Consider the following 15,856-nt stretch of genomic DNA (forward strand, 5'->3'; position numbering starts at 1 on the left):
TTTATTTTTCCTATCACCCTTTTTTTTTGTCTTGGGACTTGAGCACTCCCAATGCCAAGTCATATTCATTAGACTTCTCCATTTCCTGAAGCTGTGTCCAAAAAAACCAAAAAGGTGCTTGTTAAGCAGAGATGGAAATCCCTCCCCAAAGCTGCTGACTCCCTCTTTGTGTCATTTTCTTTCTCCTGAGATTGGGTTCTGCATGAGGAAAGTGAGCGTCATCTCCATTGCCTCCCTGCCTCCTTGTTTTTCCATTTATGCAGGGACTTGTCTGTATCTCATGGGAAAACTGGGAAGGCAGGTTGGGTTTGTGTACAGACAAGGGTGCTGCCCTCTAGTCCAAGCTGCCTTTGTGCACCTCATCTCCACTCTGACTCCTGGGGTCAGTATTGCTTTTGGCAGACTCTTGGCAGTTCTTGGCATCGAACTTGCTGGAAACAGGAACTGGTTATTACAATCAATCCTCTCTTACAAAGCTTTGTTTTTAAACCGTCCAAACTGTCATGTAACTTACACAGCAACATCCCACACTGCTGGTGAACCTTTCGCAACGAACCTTCTCAAGTCCGTGTTCTCAGGCTCTGAGTTTATTTTAGGTTTGTGTTAGGGATTCTTTCTGTCACTAAAGGCTACCCATGTGCAGCAGGGTGACTTGCTCTGCTCCTGAAGCATGAACTTCTTTTAATCCAGTCTGACGGTGCTACTTATTACTAGGCAGAAAGTCCTCTTGTGTTTTAGCCTGTACCCACAGTGCTGATTTTATTTTTTCCCCTGGTTTTTCAGATGGCGCAAAGACATTGAAGCCCAGAGCACAAACTCTGCAGGTTGTTGCTTCAGCTGAGGAGGGGAAATCTGTGGGCAGGGGAGAATGGGAATGGCTGCCAGTCCGTACTCTCTTGGCCACCTTTCTTGCAAAAAGATGTGATAAGTTAGAGGAAACAATTTTCAGAAAATATTTTCAAAAGTGAGTGTCAAAGTCTGTTACCATTCTTTGAGGTGAGAATAGTTTTGCTCCAGAAATTACACAGACTAATGCTTTTGGGTCAGATTGCCCAGCGGCACACTGCCAGGTGCAGTACCACTGGGCTGTTCATGGGAATTGTGTTTTTTTTCCCTCTTCAAGTAGCCCTCTGCAATTGATGCCGAGATGCAGTGCGGTGCAAGCAGCGTGCAGTGCTGTGGATGCTCGCTGGAGGGCAGCGCACCACCGGCTGCCCTTCCCTGCCGCCCGAAATCCCTCCCAGCTTGGCACGGAGCATGGAGCTGGAGCTGCTCCCTGTTTGCACTCATGTTGCAGTTTGTCTTTACGACGGGGATGCGATACCTGCGGTACGGAAAAACGGTGTATTCTCTCCAAACCTGCTGCGCCTGACTGGGGAATGAGTTTTTGCAATGAATTCTAATTAGCTTGAGCAATCTGGTCCGCTCTGTGTGCTTTTCCAGGGAGATCATAGTAACTAATAGCCCAGAGAGGTTCTTCAGGCTTTTTGGATGGTTAACATTTAACTGAAATTTTATGTTGAGCTGTGAAACAAGTCATTTGGATTGAGCTACATTAGCAGGTTGATAGAGCACTGTAACTGCGATATTGCAGTTGATAAACGCAGCTCTGAAATTCAGTTAATGAGGCCTCAACTAGCAGAAGAACTGGGTTTACCTTATACAAAATTAGTGGAAAAGATAGTTACTGTATAACTTCCTGACATACTGATTTGATGCTGGAAAGCTCTTTGTAGACCCAAGCTATAAGGAGACAGAACAAATCTACTTGGACAGAAGGACCATGAAGAACCCCCCCCGGGTACCCATCATCAGCTGTTGAGAGTCTCCTCTGTTTTGCCAGAACTTTGTGGGATTTAGGTGATTCCTGGCTGACTCTCTATATAAAAGCGTAAAGGAAACCTGCCATAGGTTTAACTTTGAAGAACTGAGTTAGAACATGCTGGCCTGCTTGTGCAGTGCACATGTGGCCTGTTCTTGCAGAGGGAAAGCTCAGGCTCTCCTGAACTTCCCTGTTGAGCTCCTTGGCTGTCTGGCTCAGGACACAGGTCGGCCAACAGCCAGCTGGGGGCTGCTCTGGTGTGGATCAGAAGGCTCATGCTGCCAGGGACCAGCCTTCATCTTTCAAGGCTGGGCAGGCCTTGGTGTATGGCCCTTCACAGGGAAAACGATGCTCTACCGTCATTATCTCCCCTGCCTTAAACGAAGCTACATGGCTACCAATCTCCTCTTGTTCTAATGTCATGCCTCAGCCCACTGTGCTGCCTCAGGTAAAGCTCGATTTTGGGCCAAAGCAAGGAGCTGGGTATCAGGCTTACAAGTGGTCCTCTGCTCTGTCCCAACAGGACTCTACAGTGGCAGGGAGATTCCTGCAGGGGAGGCTCTGTGCCTCCCCAAACACTGCCCCAGCACGGTCCTTACCAGTATCACTTTGGGGAACAGGCATGAAAATTCACCAAAGTGAGCCTGGTAAAAAAACTTACTGACATATAAACATCACGCTCCCCGTCTCAAGTATTTAAAGCTTCAAAACCCAAATAATCGGGTTTTCTGGCCTTAATAATTTCAGCAGCCACAGAAGCTCAGGGAAGCATCTGTTGTGTTTTCACATGATGTGCTCTTGGCTACCTCCTGCTGTACCGATGCATCACCAGACAATGCACAGAGCTCCCTGGGAAGGAGCAGATGATGAATAGAGGTCCCGAGCAGTTCCCTGGGAAGGAGCAGAGGTTGTCAGCCCCAGACAGCACAGAGCTCTCTGGATCTTTGTACTGCTGAAGTGCTTGGAAAGCCACCAAATTGTTCTTGCTACGATTTCCAAGATTGGCTGCTGGGGTGTGTGTTGTTGAAGCAGATATATGCATCTTTACATGCATCTTCTCAGCCCGATGAGGTTTGTGCCATGAAGAAGTGCAAAACTGCACTGGAGGTACCAGAGCTTGATCCTCCTTTGGTGGGAGTGGAAGGTCACAGCAGGGAGCAGTATGAGATCAGATCCTGGGCGCTCTGTAGGCGGTCCTGCTCATCTTGGCTTTGTCTGCAGTTCAGCGAGTTGCCGAATTTCCCCTTCTCAGCAAGTCTTTGGGTGGTGTCAATTCCTGTGGTGGTTTTCTTATTTGGCATGAGTAGCGTGGTCCTTTGCTGGCTTTCTCCTACTGACTTTGCCTTGAGCAGCCTGCAGCACCTGATGTTAGGCTGGACCCGTACCCCTGCTTCTGCACGTGCCTTGTCTTCACCTCCCGGTGCCCTGCTTCCCTGGGGCTGGGGTAACACCTCTGTCTGATTTACTGCTCCCTTTTGGGAACCCCTTTCCCTGACCAACTCTAGTTTGCAGACCTGGCAGTTAGGAAGAAAACATGGTTCTTGCTGATGTTTCAGTGCCTTAGCAGCAAAGTCCTGCTGGGCTCAGGAAGAACCTGAGCACTTTATTCTAGTATGTCCTTGCTGTTAAGGCTCCTGATTTTCCACTGAGATCCATCCAGTTCAGGGATTTAAACCCTGACCTTTTGATGAGGGACCACGTGTGTCCACCCAGTGCCTTTAGCTCTAAAATTTAGACAGGAGGCACTCTCACACCTCCTTTGCTCAGAAGCAGTGGAAGGACAGCAAGGAAAGGGGTGAGCTCGACAGACGGGATGGTTACTGTTGTGACAGAGTACTCAGAAGCCTTTTTCTCTAGAAGAACCTTCAGTTATGCTACGGTCACAGTGTCTCAACAGAGTCATTAGGGGTGCAACAAGAAACCCCGTTGCACCAATTTCCTCCCATAGAAGGAAGCTTATTGTTCAAAAAGAGGGCTGGATCCTGACAGCTGCAATTCCTGCACTTCTCCGGATTAAACTTAAACTGGTGGAAAAGAACAGTTACGAAATCAACCTCCTAGAGAGCGCTGATTGCCAGCTCTGGATTTCCAACCCGTTGACAGTATTTCCCACAGAGTCCCACAAAATTCACAGCTGGGACCGTCGTAAGGGTGGGCTCCACCAAGCTGTAGCTTCAAGGATAAAAAGAGGTGGGGACCCAGCAATTTGAAGGCATTGTTGTGCATCTTCACATGTCTGAACAGTCCCGAGCATCTGCTTGTTGGCAGAACACCCTGTTCCCCCCTACTGCTGTGGGCAGGGAGCTGTTTGAAAAGTGGTCAGGAACAATGGGTTGTGATGCAGATGGCCGGAAGGAAGCTGGGCATTTAAAAGGAGTGTCACAAAGTCTGGAGCAGATGTCACACAACAGAAAACTGAATTATTCCTCCCCGAGATACTCTTCTGGTGGAGCTACTACATGGTTTGGGCTTCACAGTCACCTACAGTTTAATTGTAGTAAGTGGGAGACCTCCGCTGTAAGCAAGGATCTCCTTATCCAGCTTCCCTGGGGATGGAGGTCTTGCTTTGACTTTGGAAAAGCATCTAGTCCAGAAAACGAAGAGACATGAAAAATTGTGTAATTCCTTTTTCAGAATAATTCATCCATTTCACGGTGGAGAACGACACAGGTGTTACCTGTAGGTGTATAAACAGGTACTTCTGGGTGCTCTAAATGCTATTTTAGATCCCCTTACACTGGGGTTATGTCTTGGTCCGAGGGAAGTGGTGGTGAGAGGTAACTGGCAGCAGTACCAGCTGCGTGGGGCAGGAGCCGTGCCACAGCCTGCGCCTTCTGGAGCTCTCCTGTCAGCAGGGAGGAGATTGAATGACACAGGGTGGTTTGGGCAGTTTCTGTCTTTTCTTGCATTTTTGACAGATGGCACACACGCTGATCTATGTTTTCTTTTATACAGTGGTAAAAAGCTATGGAATAGAAATGCCATTATTAATAAGCTGTCTCTGGAGAGATGTCTCAGTGGAGCAGCTTTTCAGGATGAGTAAGTATTTCCACAAAGTTGTCCTCACAGCTCTGGTAGATCCTACTGTACCCTGCAGAGGTGTCTGCTCTCCAGCTTGCTTTCTACCTTTGTATCTCATCAGGCCACGCTGTTAGTAAGGGCTGAGCCCTGCAGGGCTCATGGACTCGTCCGAGCTCTGTTGCCACAGCTCGGAACCCACAAACAAGTTCTGGGCATCCTTACCAGCACCCTCCCTCCTCCAGAGCCAGGCTTGGTGGCACAAACAAGAGGCAAGTCAGCTTCCTGGAGCTCTGTGTGGGTGTAAGGCAGGGATTAAGGGCGGCTCCACCCAAATATAGGTCATGGTGTTGAGGACACCTTGGACAGGGTTTCAGTTCCATGGCTGCTCCACTCTTACCACCCTGCATTCACTGCTCCTCCAGTTCCTCTCCTCTGCTTCTTGCCCTGGGGCACCTGGTGCTCACTAACTCATCGTCGGTCCGTTGCCTTCAGCACCATTCTCTCCTCTCCCATATGTGATCCCAGCAAAAAATGTGGTGTAAATAGCAAGGATCGTTCCCATCTAGGTGAGGGCAGAAACTTTCCCCCTTTCCTTCAGAGAGGTTCCCAAGGGACACATCGTCTGCCAGGGCAGCAGGGGGTTCTGCTGTGTGTTGCTTGGTTGGGTGGGGGGCTCATGCCCCAGCTCAGGGTACTCACAAGGGTGTGAGCAGCTGGTATTTGCCTCTTCTAATTCTTTACTGCAAGTTCTATTAAAAACTGCCTTTACTTTTGTGCTGGGTTTGTAGGTCAGCACCTAGAAAGATTTTTGTAAGGTTGGGAAGTTCCTTACTTCCCAGGGGAATCAGCTTTTAAATCTGACTAATGCCACCTTCTGCAGTGCAAGAAGGACCGCAAGTGAGGAGAGGAGTGCCCACTGGTTTTTAGAGACCTTCCTAAAGATAATGAGGTCAGTCCAACTTGAAGAATAACTGCACAGAAAGCAACTAAACAATCTGCGTGGGCGGCTTTGGCCTGCTGGACCTGCAGGGGGGGTTCAGTGAGAAGGACTCGAAGCAGCTGGATGCAGCAAAACCAGCTTCCTTTTCTTGCAAAACAATTGCACAATGGGCAAAGGTGTCTTACCTGGGCCTATAAACAGCTACTTGGAGAGGAGCTGTGTTGCTGCTTCTCCTGATCAGCAGGACTTGGCCTGTGCTCGAAAGAGGAAAAGCAGCAGCATTGGACCGCAGCACCTGCACCTGCTTGTGTTAAAAACAGCTTCCCAGAACTGAGCAGTGGTGTCTGTCTTGTTCTCCACGTGCTGTGGATGTCAGCCCCGTGGTAAGGAAATAAGTAAGAAGATGCCTGTAACCATACATCCAGCCTGAGTCAAACAAATCACTTTCTGGTTCCTGTGGTGTTGTCAGGGAAAAAAGTCCAGAACCCAGGAGCCAGTTATTTTGGAGTTTTGTGTTTTGTTTTTCTTTCCTCTAGCATCAAGTTGCTGTGCCAAAGCTGTGTTGGCTGATCAGGGTTAACAGAATTAGAAAGTGATGAAATGTTGATAAAACCCTGGTGATGAGTCATTAGCATACAAAGCAGTCTGGTGACTAAGAACACAAGTTTTGTATTCCCATTTTTCAAGCACATGTATAGGTAGGAGCAATTAAAAATCCTCAGAAGAAATCTGTCTCAGAGCAGATTTTTTGCCTTTGATTAGTGCTGTGGAAGGTGCTGACAAATTGTGTGGTGCTTCTTTTTCATTTTAACTGAAAATCCCGTTGCCTACCCACTTGTGAAGGCTGGGTTCTGCTCTCTCCTGGCTCTGTGTCCAGTTGTATTTCCACTTCACCCTCTGCTTCCAAATCTGTTGGATGTCCTCTGAGCTCAGGAAGGAAACTCTGCATGTGCTTGAGAAAGGGGGGAGCCAGAGGCAGGTGAAGTTTATTCCCCCGAATTGCTCTTGAAGGCTCGTTCAAGATGTCAGGGTCACTGGGCCTGTGTCATTGGTGACTCACAAAACGATGCCAGTGGAGCAACAGCAAAGCATCCAATTCTGTAGGTCACAGCCAGATCTGTTACCAGCCCATGGCCTACTCCACATGGGCACCGTGTTCTGTTTAATCTCTGGTAAGCAATCATGTAATTACAAAGGACTTCCTACAAACAGGTTCCTTGAGGAGAGGCCAAAGGGCAGAGAAGGGAATCTGTTCTCCATCTCACCTCTCCCAGCACCACCACGTTCATGGGCTTTGTATGGAGATGCAGGACCCCTTGTAGCTAATACTGTGCTGTCTGCGATATTTGAAGACCTGAGATCCACTTTCACTTGCACTATACCGAAGTGGTGGTACTTCCACCAGTCAGCCCAGTGCTCTGACTGCTAGCTGTGGGGATTGCTGTGTCTTCTGCACCCCACACGAGTTCTGGACCAGGACCCTACAGCCTGTTGCAGGAGCTTTTTGTCCTGATCTTTTCGTTTGGCCTGTCTGAGGGAAGTTCAGTGTTCCCAGTCCTTGACTGTTGTGTTAACTGGATTTACTGCCCCAAACAATAATTGCTGCCTTTCTGTGATGCAGTTTAGAGACTGCGCGAATTCTGTGATCTTTAGGAAGGGTGGGTCTTCCAGGTCGTTAGTCAGCTGTGCCACCTCCCACGTGGAGAAATGGGGTGATGAGTGCTTCCAAGAAGCTTGAAGGAAGGTGATCTTCAGGTGTTGCAGTGTGCCCTGGGGGCTGTAATGAATGTAAATACTGACATCTACCAATTCTCTTTTAAAAATCTCTTTAGTGCTAAAGAGGCCCTAACTGTAATCCAACGAAGAGGGAAATTGGCCCTGAGCAGGCCCAGAGTGACACAGCCCTGTTCCTCAGTCCCTTGGCTTATAAGAATGAGAAAAGTGAGGCTGGTGGAGATGCTTTGTGCTGCTTCCAGGTGGCTCAGGTATCCTGGATTTTTCTTCCAGCCCAACTAGCTGGGTCAGGTGTCTCAGACAAAGGAGCCTGGCCTCATTTCCATTGTGCTTTCACAAAGGAATCACAGGCCTTGGTGTGCGGCTGCTTCTGCTGCTGGAGCATCAGATTTCCTCAGTGCACCAGTGGTTCAGCTCTGCCACAGTTTGTTTTCTGGCTGCTTAAACCATGAGCTGAAAGCACTGACCTCAGCATTGATTTCTGTCCCACCAAAACCTAGGCAGGTCGTACCGTATCCCAGAGCCTGCTCCTCATTTCCTTCTGTTATTCCAAACCTGCCTCAGTCCAGGCTTGCTGGTATTCCCTCTGCCCTGCTTCCTTCTGGTTCAGCCTTGGAGAAATTTTCTGCTGTGCTAGTTCTTTCACACAACTTTATCCATATTTGACTTACTTGTCATTTTTGTAGAGTCATCTGAAAACAGCAGGAGAGGGAGAGGGATGATGGATCTGAGGGGTTCTGGCTCTTGGTAAAAAACATTTGCAGAACAGTGGGCACCTCAAGCAAATCAAGGCTGTGGTCTGCAGGTAAGGTGTGTTTCAGCATGCAGCTGTCTGTTATGTGATAGCTTTGTATCCATGCTTTCTTGGCATGTCTGTCTTATAAAGCTGGCTACCAATGTGCGCAACAGCCTAGTGAATATTCGCTCCATACCCTTAGGAGTCCCCAGCGTGCTCGTGAGCTGCTTCTGCACCTCTGCTCGGGGGCTACTGGCCCGACTGGAAGCCGGACTCACACGGGTGCTTCCACAAGGCTGGGCCCTTGGCCTGGTCCTGAGCTCGGTCTGGGGCAGAGGGGAGGTGGCTGCGGGGCTGTGAGCTGCCCCCTGGCCTGGGGCACGGTGTCTCTGCCACCAGGAGAGCAACCGGGCCCTTCCAGCTCCCTCACGGCTGCAACAGATTTCCAAAAACACTGACCCGAATTGGCACTGGCACGCTTCAGTCAGGCGTGGCGCTTCCCTCTGCGCGCTCCCTGGTGTGTTTAGCAATGGGAATTCACACCCAGTCCCACGCATAATCCCTTAGCAAACATTAACTCGCCGCTCCTAGTGGCGGGGTGCAGCAGACCAAAGCAGAAAATATTTCAATTCCCTGGCACATTTCTTTGGTGTAAGAGTAACCTTGATTTTCAGTAGAGTTGATCAGATTGCTCATAGCAAGTATTTTTCACTGTAACGTTTTTTTTGAATCCTTGGAAATTTTGACAAGTCACTAAGCTGTCTGGAAACAAACAAACAAAATCCTTGGTAAGAGCTGTGGGCTCTGGCAATAACTCGGGGGTTACTGGCTTTCTGCCTTGCATATCACTAAGACTGAATCGGTGTCATTTTTAACTGGAGACTAAAATTGTATGGTAAAGCTCAGGTAACTTTTTAAAGACTTAAAAATTTCAGACGTAGGCAGTGTTTGCTTGAATATAGAGGATGGCAAAAGAGCAGAAGCAAGGCATTTAAGTCTACAGTCTGCTGGGATTTTCAATATTATTAAACGAGCATTAGTCAATCAAGGTGTAATGTATGGCAACAAGCAGATTAAAAAAAAAAAAAAAAAAAAAAAAAAGAGCACCTAATACAAAACTAGGAGTAAGTTGTAATGTGTTATCCTGCCAGTCTTTCCCCCGTAATTTCTCTCTTGAATTTCATGTAAAACACTGCTCTCCCCTGGAACAAAGGAGTCACGTTGCCTTTGTTCATTAAAAATTGCATATGTGTAAAATGTCAGTGTTGTCTAAAACCCCTCGCTGTATGACTTGTGCCATACATCAGAACCCATCTCCCGCAGCCTGGCAACTCTCTCTGTTGCTATAGGGACGCAGCTCCGCCATCCTGTCACAGGGAACCTCAAGCATTCCTGTTTTCAGAGCTGCTACAACACCTCCAGCCCTCGTGTGTTTCATTCACTTGTTCACTCCCATCCAGGAGTGCTTCTCCTCCGAATCTGGAGTTACTCAGCACTTCTGAACTCGTAAATGAAACAGCGTTCGTTAGCTGAAGAAAAGCCACACGATATTTTGAGGCACGCGTTTGGCTGGGATGTTGTTACTGCCCCTGGGCTTGTTTCACGTGCAGACACACATTATAATTAGCATCCCTTGCTGTCCATTATATTTGTCTTGGCATACTTAAAACTCACAATCCCTGGCTTTTGTGCACCTGTCTGCAGCTCTATACTGAAGGGCAAAAGTTTCTGAGAGAAACATCCTGCCTTGAGGGCTAGGCCCACGGGTAAGGCAATCCGTTAGCAGAGAAAAAACTTCCTCGTGGTGAGTTTGTTGTGAGTCTGGGTGCGGTGTGGCTGTCGTGCTTCTTGTCAGATTGTGCTGTCCACAGTACCAGACCCCACACCACGGCCAGCACAAGCCCAGAGGTGTGTGCACTCTTGTAGGTGCTGCGCAGATCTCGGGGGCTGCAGCGTTTGCCCCTCGTCTGGCACAGCCCCACTGAGCAAAGGCAGGGTGCTCGACCTGCCTTCTTGCTTCCAGGTAATCCTGGTAGTGAACTAATTGCTGAGGGCTTGCTGTTTCTCCTGTGGAATGATTCTATTGGAATAATGTAAATTTTCTGTAGGATGTGCTTGGAAATACAAAACAGGTATTGATAAGGCTTGATTTTAAATTATGAAAAGAAGGGCTTATTTTTTCTTTTTTTCCCCTTCCTTATAGACAAGTGTCTGAACAAGACAGAGCTATGTTTTTGCCCTGCTGGAAATACCAGGCGTGTGTATTGCGTGGTGTCCTGGGGCTCTGTGCAGGAGGAAGGGAGAGGCCCCAGGGCCCCGGTGTCACCCGCACCTCAGCTGAATGCAATCCTGCACTGCCAGGCAGGAAGAGATCCAGGGGCTGGGAGAGGAGCTCTGGTGTGAAAAAGGCTGGGAGCTGTGGCTCCAGGGTCTTCCTGCTCATCAGGAACACCCCGAGGGTTTCGCTACAGTGGGAATAACAGCTAAAGATTTAAGCGAGGGCTAATAACAAGGAGAATAAAATAATATTGCGAGAAAAGCAAGCAGAAAAGATTTCTCAGCTGTAAAATACTCCGTAATGCTACAAAACAACATTGGCTCACTGCAGACCGAAATCCTGAGCCGCTCGGAGATTCCCCAGTCATTGACTGGTTTTAATGTATTCCTCGCAGCCAGCCAGCGCTCCGCTTGCGGGCACGGCAGCCAACGCACCCCCGCCAATCACCGCCGCTGGAGCCGGGCTGCTCCTGCGAGGAACGTGAAGGAAGCCGATGGCTGCGGAGCAATGCAGACAAAGCAGGAGTGAGAGGCAGACAAAAGGGATGGAGTCCCAGGAGATGTGATCCACCCTGTTAAAGGAGGCGTCCGTAGCCTCTGCAGCTGTGTTGATGCTGCTTCGCGCAAGAGGCACCAGCCTCTCGTCCCCCCCGGGAGATCGTTACGGCGTTAATTGCCTCTGCACAAAACCCGGCCGTGAGGCTGCTCCTCGGCAGCCGCCTGCTCCTGCCTCCAGCCCTCGCCGGTTCGGAGATCCCAGCCAGCAGGAGCGGCGCCCCTCCAGCTGGCCCCCGTGGATCAGATGTCACCTGTACCCAATGAAGCAGATCCCGAAGTGCCACGAATGGATCCCAGGATTCTTATTTTCCTCCTCTACGTGATGATCCTTCACGAGCTGGTGAGTGGCTGGATGGAGTACCAAAAGCAGATAGCCAAGCCGAAGAAGCAGGCGGGTCCGGTTTGGTCTTCTAGGTGAGTTGTTGTTGTTGTGCTTTCGAAGGGTGAGCGGCTCGGTCCTGAAGCGGGTATGTTCTGGGGGGGAAGCTTGCCTTTTGTGTGCCTACATCACTCCCTGTAGATGTGTGCGTGTGCCTGTCTGTTGTGTGGCAATGCACACAGGTAGGATTAGGTCCGTTAATCTTTTGAGCCTGTGTTGTCTGAGCATGCCGTGTGTTTGACACACAGGTACAGATGCCTGTGATTTGTTTTTCTGTGGCAATGTGCTGCAACTCAGCATGTTCCCCGTGACTCAGGTTCCTGACCAACAAGCCTTGAAAATGAAAATGTGGGTACCACTTCAGGCAGGATGCTCATCAATGAGACACAAACCTCTAAGGACTTTGTAATCAGAGTATTTCTTGCTAAATCACCAGCGTGCATGTCACTATCTCTCCGTCTCCTCCCACCCTCTGGGCTGTGCCCACTACACAAATCCCTTTCTTGTTTTCTGCCCAACAACAAAAATAGGCTCTAGAGATAAGGCAGTAGGAGGAAAACCCTGTGTACCTTTAAAATTCAAATATGTTTCCGCAAACATTGTACTGTATGCTTGGGGTAATCATGGTCTTAATATTGTCCTACAAAGAAAAACATCTTCGCAGTTCTGTGTTGGCTGCACGGTTAGAGACTTGCACCCTGGAATCCAAAATTCACCTACTGCCGGGTCTCAGGCCGTGGCACCAACGTGTCGTGGCTTTGGACCTAAGATGATGCCCGTGACCCAGTTTGCTCTCGGTCTGGCAGCCGCAGCACAGCGAGCAGAGCTGGCAGCTCACCGTTAATCCTAATCCTGTGACGTGCAGCATCCCAGCCGCAGACACAGCCCTGGCGTGCTGGGTGCTGCACGCGCTGACGGTGCCTCCACGGAGGGGAAGGCAGAGGTGCAAGCTTGTCCCCGGTTGTCCCCAGATCCTGTGGGCAGACGCTAGCCAGGAGATGCCAGACTCTTCATCTGCAGCTGAGGGATAAATTTGCTGGCTGCATTTCCTGACCAGCAAAGCTGAGCTGCACCTTGTGCTGTGCAGTTGTACGAGTAACGTGATTTGCACTGGGAATGCAGCCATGGGTGGAGGCAGCTCCAGTGGAGAAATAGCTTGAAAGCGATGGGCTGTCTGGGTTATATCTGAGGACAGAGACAGGTTGCCTCGCTGGCTTCAGGGAAGAGCACAGGGAGGTATTGGAGAATGACTCGCCTGGGTCTGAGGCACCCCAGTGCTAGCAAATGGATGTGATGCAGAAAACCTAATGAATATTTTATTTACCAGCAGCCACCAAACAACCTGCATTCAGGCAGGATAATGTCATAGGATGGAGCTTTCAAAGAGAACCTAAGGGAAGAAGGCACCCCACCAGAAACAAAAACATCCCCGGGGGCTGGCATCTGACCCAGCCTCTGCTGGGGAGCTGGGACTGGGTGGGAGGGTTTGCGCAGGGCCCCACACCCTGGGCACATCCCTGCCTTTCCTATCCGAGCCCAGCCCTGCCCTTGTGCCCATCGCTGTTGTACCTGGCCTGGACTAGTAACTGTGGTGACTCGTGCTGATGCTCAGGACCTTTGGCTGTGGCCACAGGATGGATGCAAGGGCTCGTGCTAGAGCTCAGGGCAGAAGGTGAGTGGGGAGGCTGTAAGCACTGTGCTGGTTGCTTTGGTGGCTGGGCTGTGGCACAGCTGGGGAAAGGGCATCTCTGGGTACCCCGTGTCCTTGTAGAGGTGCTGACCGTGGCATCATTTATTTTGCACCTTTAGCTGAGTCCAGCCAGCCTGGGAAAGCAGAGCTGCCAGCTCTGTGTGCGTCACTCAGCAATCACAGGCTGCACCCCCAGCAGGAGAAGCTCTGCAGCGGGGAGAAGTGGGAAATTATGGGATGAACTGGGATCCTTTTAGCCAAAGTAGGATTGTCCTGGGGAGGGGCTGAGCAGATTTAAAACCAGCTCAATGTCAGTGGGGGAGAGCATGTGCAGGGGCTGGGCTCGTGGTGGCTGCTACAGGCTGCCGCGATGAGGCAGCGCCTGGTGAAGCTTTCTTGGGTGATGAGCCCTTGTGGCCAGGTTCCCCAGTGCTCAGAGAGCACAGCTGGAGCCAGACATTCACCCTTCAGTATCAGCTTGGGTTTGGGAAGTGCTCAGAAATGGTTGTCACATCTGTAGAGCTCCATCGGCAGGGCAGGGGCAGCACCAGCCAGCTCGCAGGTGGCTTTCCCACCGTGCGGCTCAGCGCCGGGCCAGGCACCATCTGCCCACGACAGCCTCCTGCCAGCCCCGGTCACCCATCTGCTGGCAGCTGGTGAAGCCCTGGCACCAAGGAAACCACGGCATCTGCAATGGTTTGGGGGATGAAAGTGGCCGCACGCCCACACCTGCACGGGGCTGAGCTTGGAGCCTGGGCGAGCTCAGCAGATGGGGCTCAGTGCGGGCAGCCACGGAGCTGCATCTCGCCCTGAATGCCTCTGCACTGCTCGTTTCCACCTCCTGCCAGGGGCAACGTGAGCAAGAGGCTGGTGCCATCCAAGATTTGGGGATTATTGAATTTTGGGATTTGCAGACGTTGCCAAGAAAGTCACCCAAAGCCTTCCTGTAAGAGCTCAGCCCCAGAAGCCAGACCTCCCTGGAAGAGGAGGCCAGCACTGTCAGGTGAAGCTTCTCCTCCCGCCACCTCCCCAGCCTGCTAGTTTAAAGTAATTAATCTGAAAACCAATTAGGAAATGAAGTTATAAACCAGCAAGCTAATTAGGACACGACAGAGCTGTCTCTTGGCTGCACTTGCAGCACAGGCAGGGATTTCAGGGCTCGTCCTCCTTTTGTGGATGGTGAATGGCAACGAGCTCTGGCATAAAGCAGCTTTTCCTCCTGCTCATAGCGTTTCCCCAGCTCTGTTTTCCTCGGCCACAGAAGGGGTCACGGCTCCACCAGCCCCCTCTGCCACTTGTGGGCATGGTGGGGAGTTATTGGGGAGCACAGGAGGAGTGGTGCTGAGCAGGAGCTAGAAAGATGGTGAATTTCTACTCGCCAGCCCCAGAGATCACCCCTATGCCCCCTTTTCTGCAGGGAATTTCAGTGCATACCCCTGCAGCTGCTACCCCTTGGTCTCTGAGGTCTGGGCATAGATGCAGGGGACATGTCCCTGGCTCCGACCCACGCCTCTGACGCTGTCTCACTTTTCTCCTCAGCAGCACCACCAGACTGAACCACTCCAGCTTCTCCAGGCCGCTGGTCCACTCGGTGCGCAGGGAGCGGTACCGGGACTGGAGGAAACCAGGACGGATCATCCGGAAGGCGTGAGGACGCCCCAAGGTCTGTCGGGGAGCATGGGGAGAGCTTCCCGAGCCCAAAGACACCACCCCCCATGCGGCCCGCACCGACCACCGTGCAGCAGCCGGTGTGAGAGCGTCCCACAGGCACCGTGAGCTGCGCCCTGCAGCTTTCTCCTTCCCCTGAGCCTGGTGTGGCCGAGAAGGAAAGAGCCCCTTCCTCACGGGGACCTGGCACTGCATGGCGAGGGGCAGGGGAGATGCCCCCAGCCAGCAGCAGTGGCCCCAGATGAAGTTTTTGCACCCAGCGCAGCGAGGTGACTTTTCTTTCTTCTTCCCAAAGGGCTGAGTAGATGGAGAGCAGATTTCTTTGGGGAAGAATGAAATTAATGAAATTTGCTCCTTGGGCAACTGTGGGAAGCCTCCAAAGGGTTTCAGTCTCCTCTCGCCCACCTGAGGGCTGCATGGCTGGTGAGCAGCGTTGCCCAAAGTGGTGGAAGGCTTTGGTGTCCTGCTGGTGACCCGTCCCCAGAGGGACGTGCTTCCACGGGGGCACCCAAAGAGATGGCACCCATCACTTCGGAAGTGCTGGCTCCCTGTTAAGTCTCACCCACGGGGTCTGTGTGTTCTTTCTGCTTTTCATCACACTGTTGAGTGGGTGGCTCTGGGCTGGAGGAAGGAAAGCACCCTGAACTGGTGACTCAGAGTTACGCCACTGAAGGCAATTTGCTGCAATGACCTTGTAATTAGATTTCTTTGCAGCATTCCCAGCAGTCGAGGCAAATGTAAAAGTGACTTTCTAATGAGCAGATAGATGGCAAAAGAATACAATATTGCTCTTTTATTAGTCTGATTTAGACATAAAATTAGATTTTAGAGGCAAGAGTCGGTTCTTGCGTCCTGCCGCCCTGCTTACAGTCATGTGTGGAATTGGGAATCTCTGAGCGCTGGCAGGATTCTGACACCAGGCTCTAACAGCAAATGTTCAGGGCAAAACTGACTGCCTTGTTTGCTGAACATAACGTTTGGCTCAAACACAGCCTGTTTTTCTCGTTGCCAACCATTTATAAGTCTGACTC

Source organism: Netta rufina (assembly GCF_964035555.1).
Source record: "Netta rufina genome assembly, chromosome: 20".
NCBI classification, from domain to species: domain Eukaryota; kingdom Metazoa; phylum Chordata; class Aves; order Anseriformes; family Anatidae; genus Netta; species Netta rufina.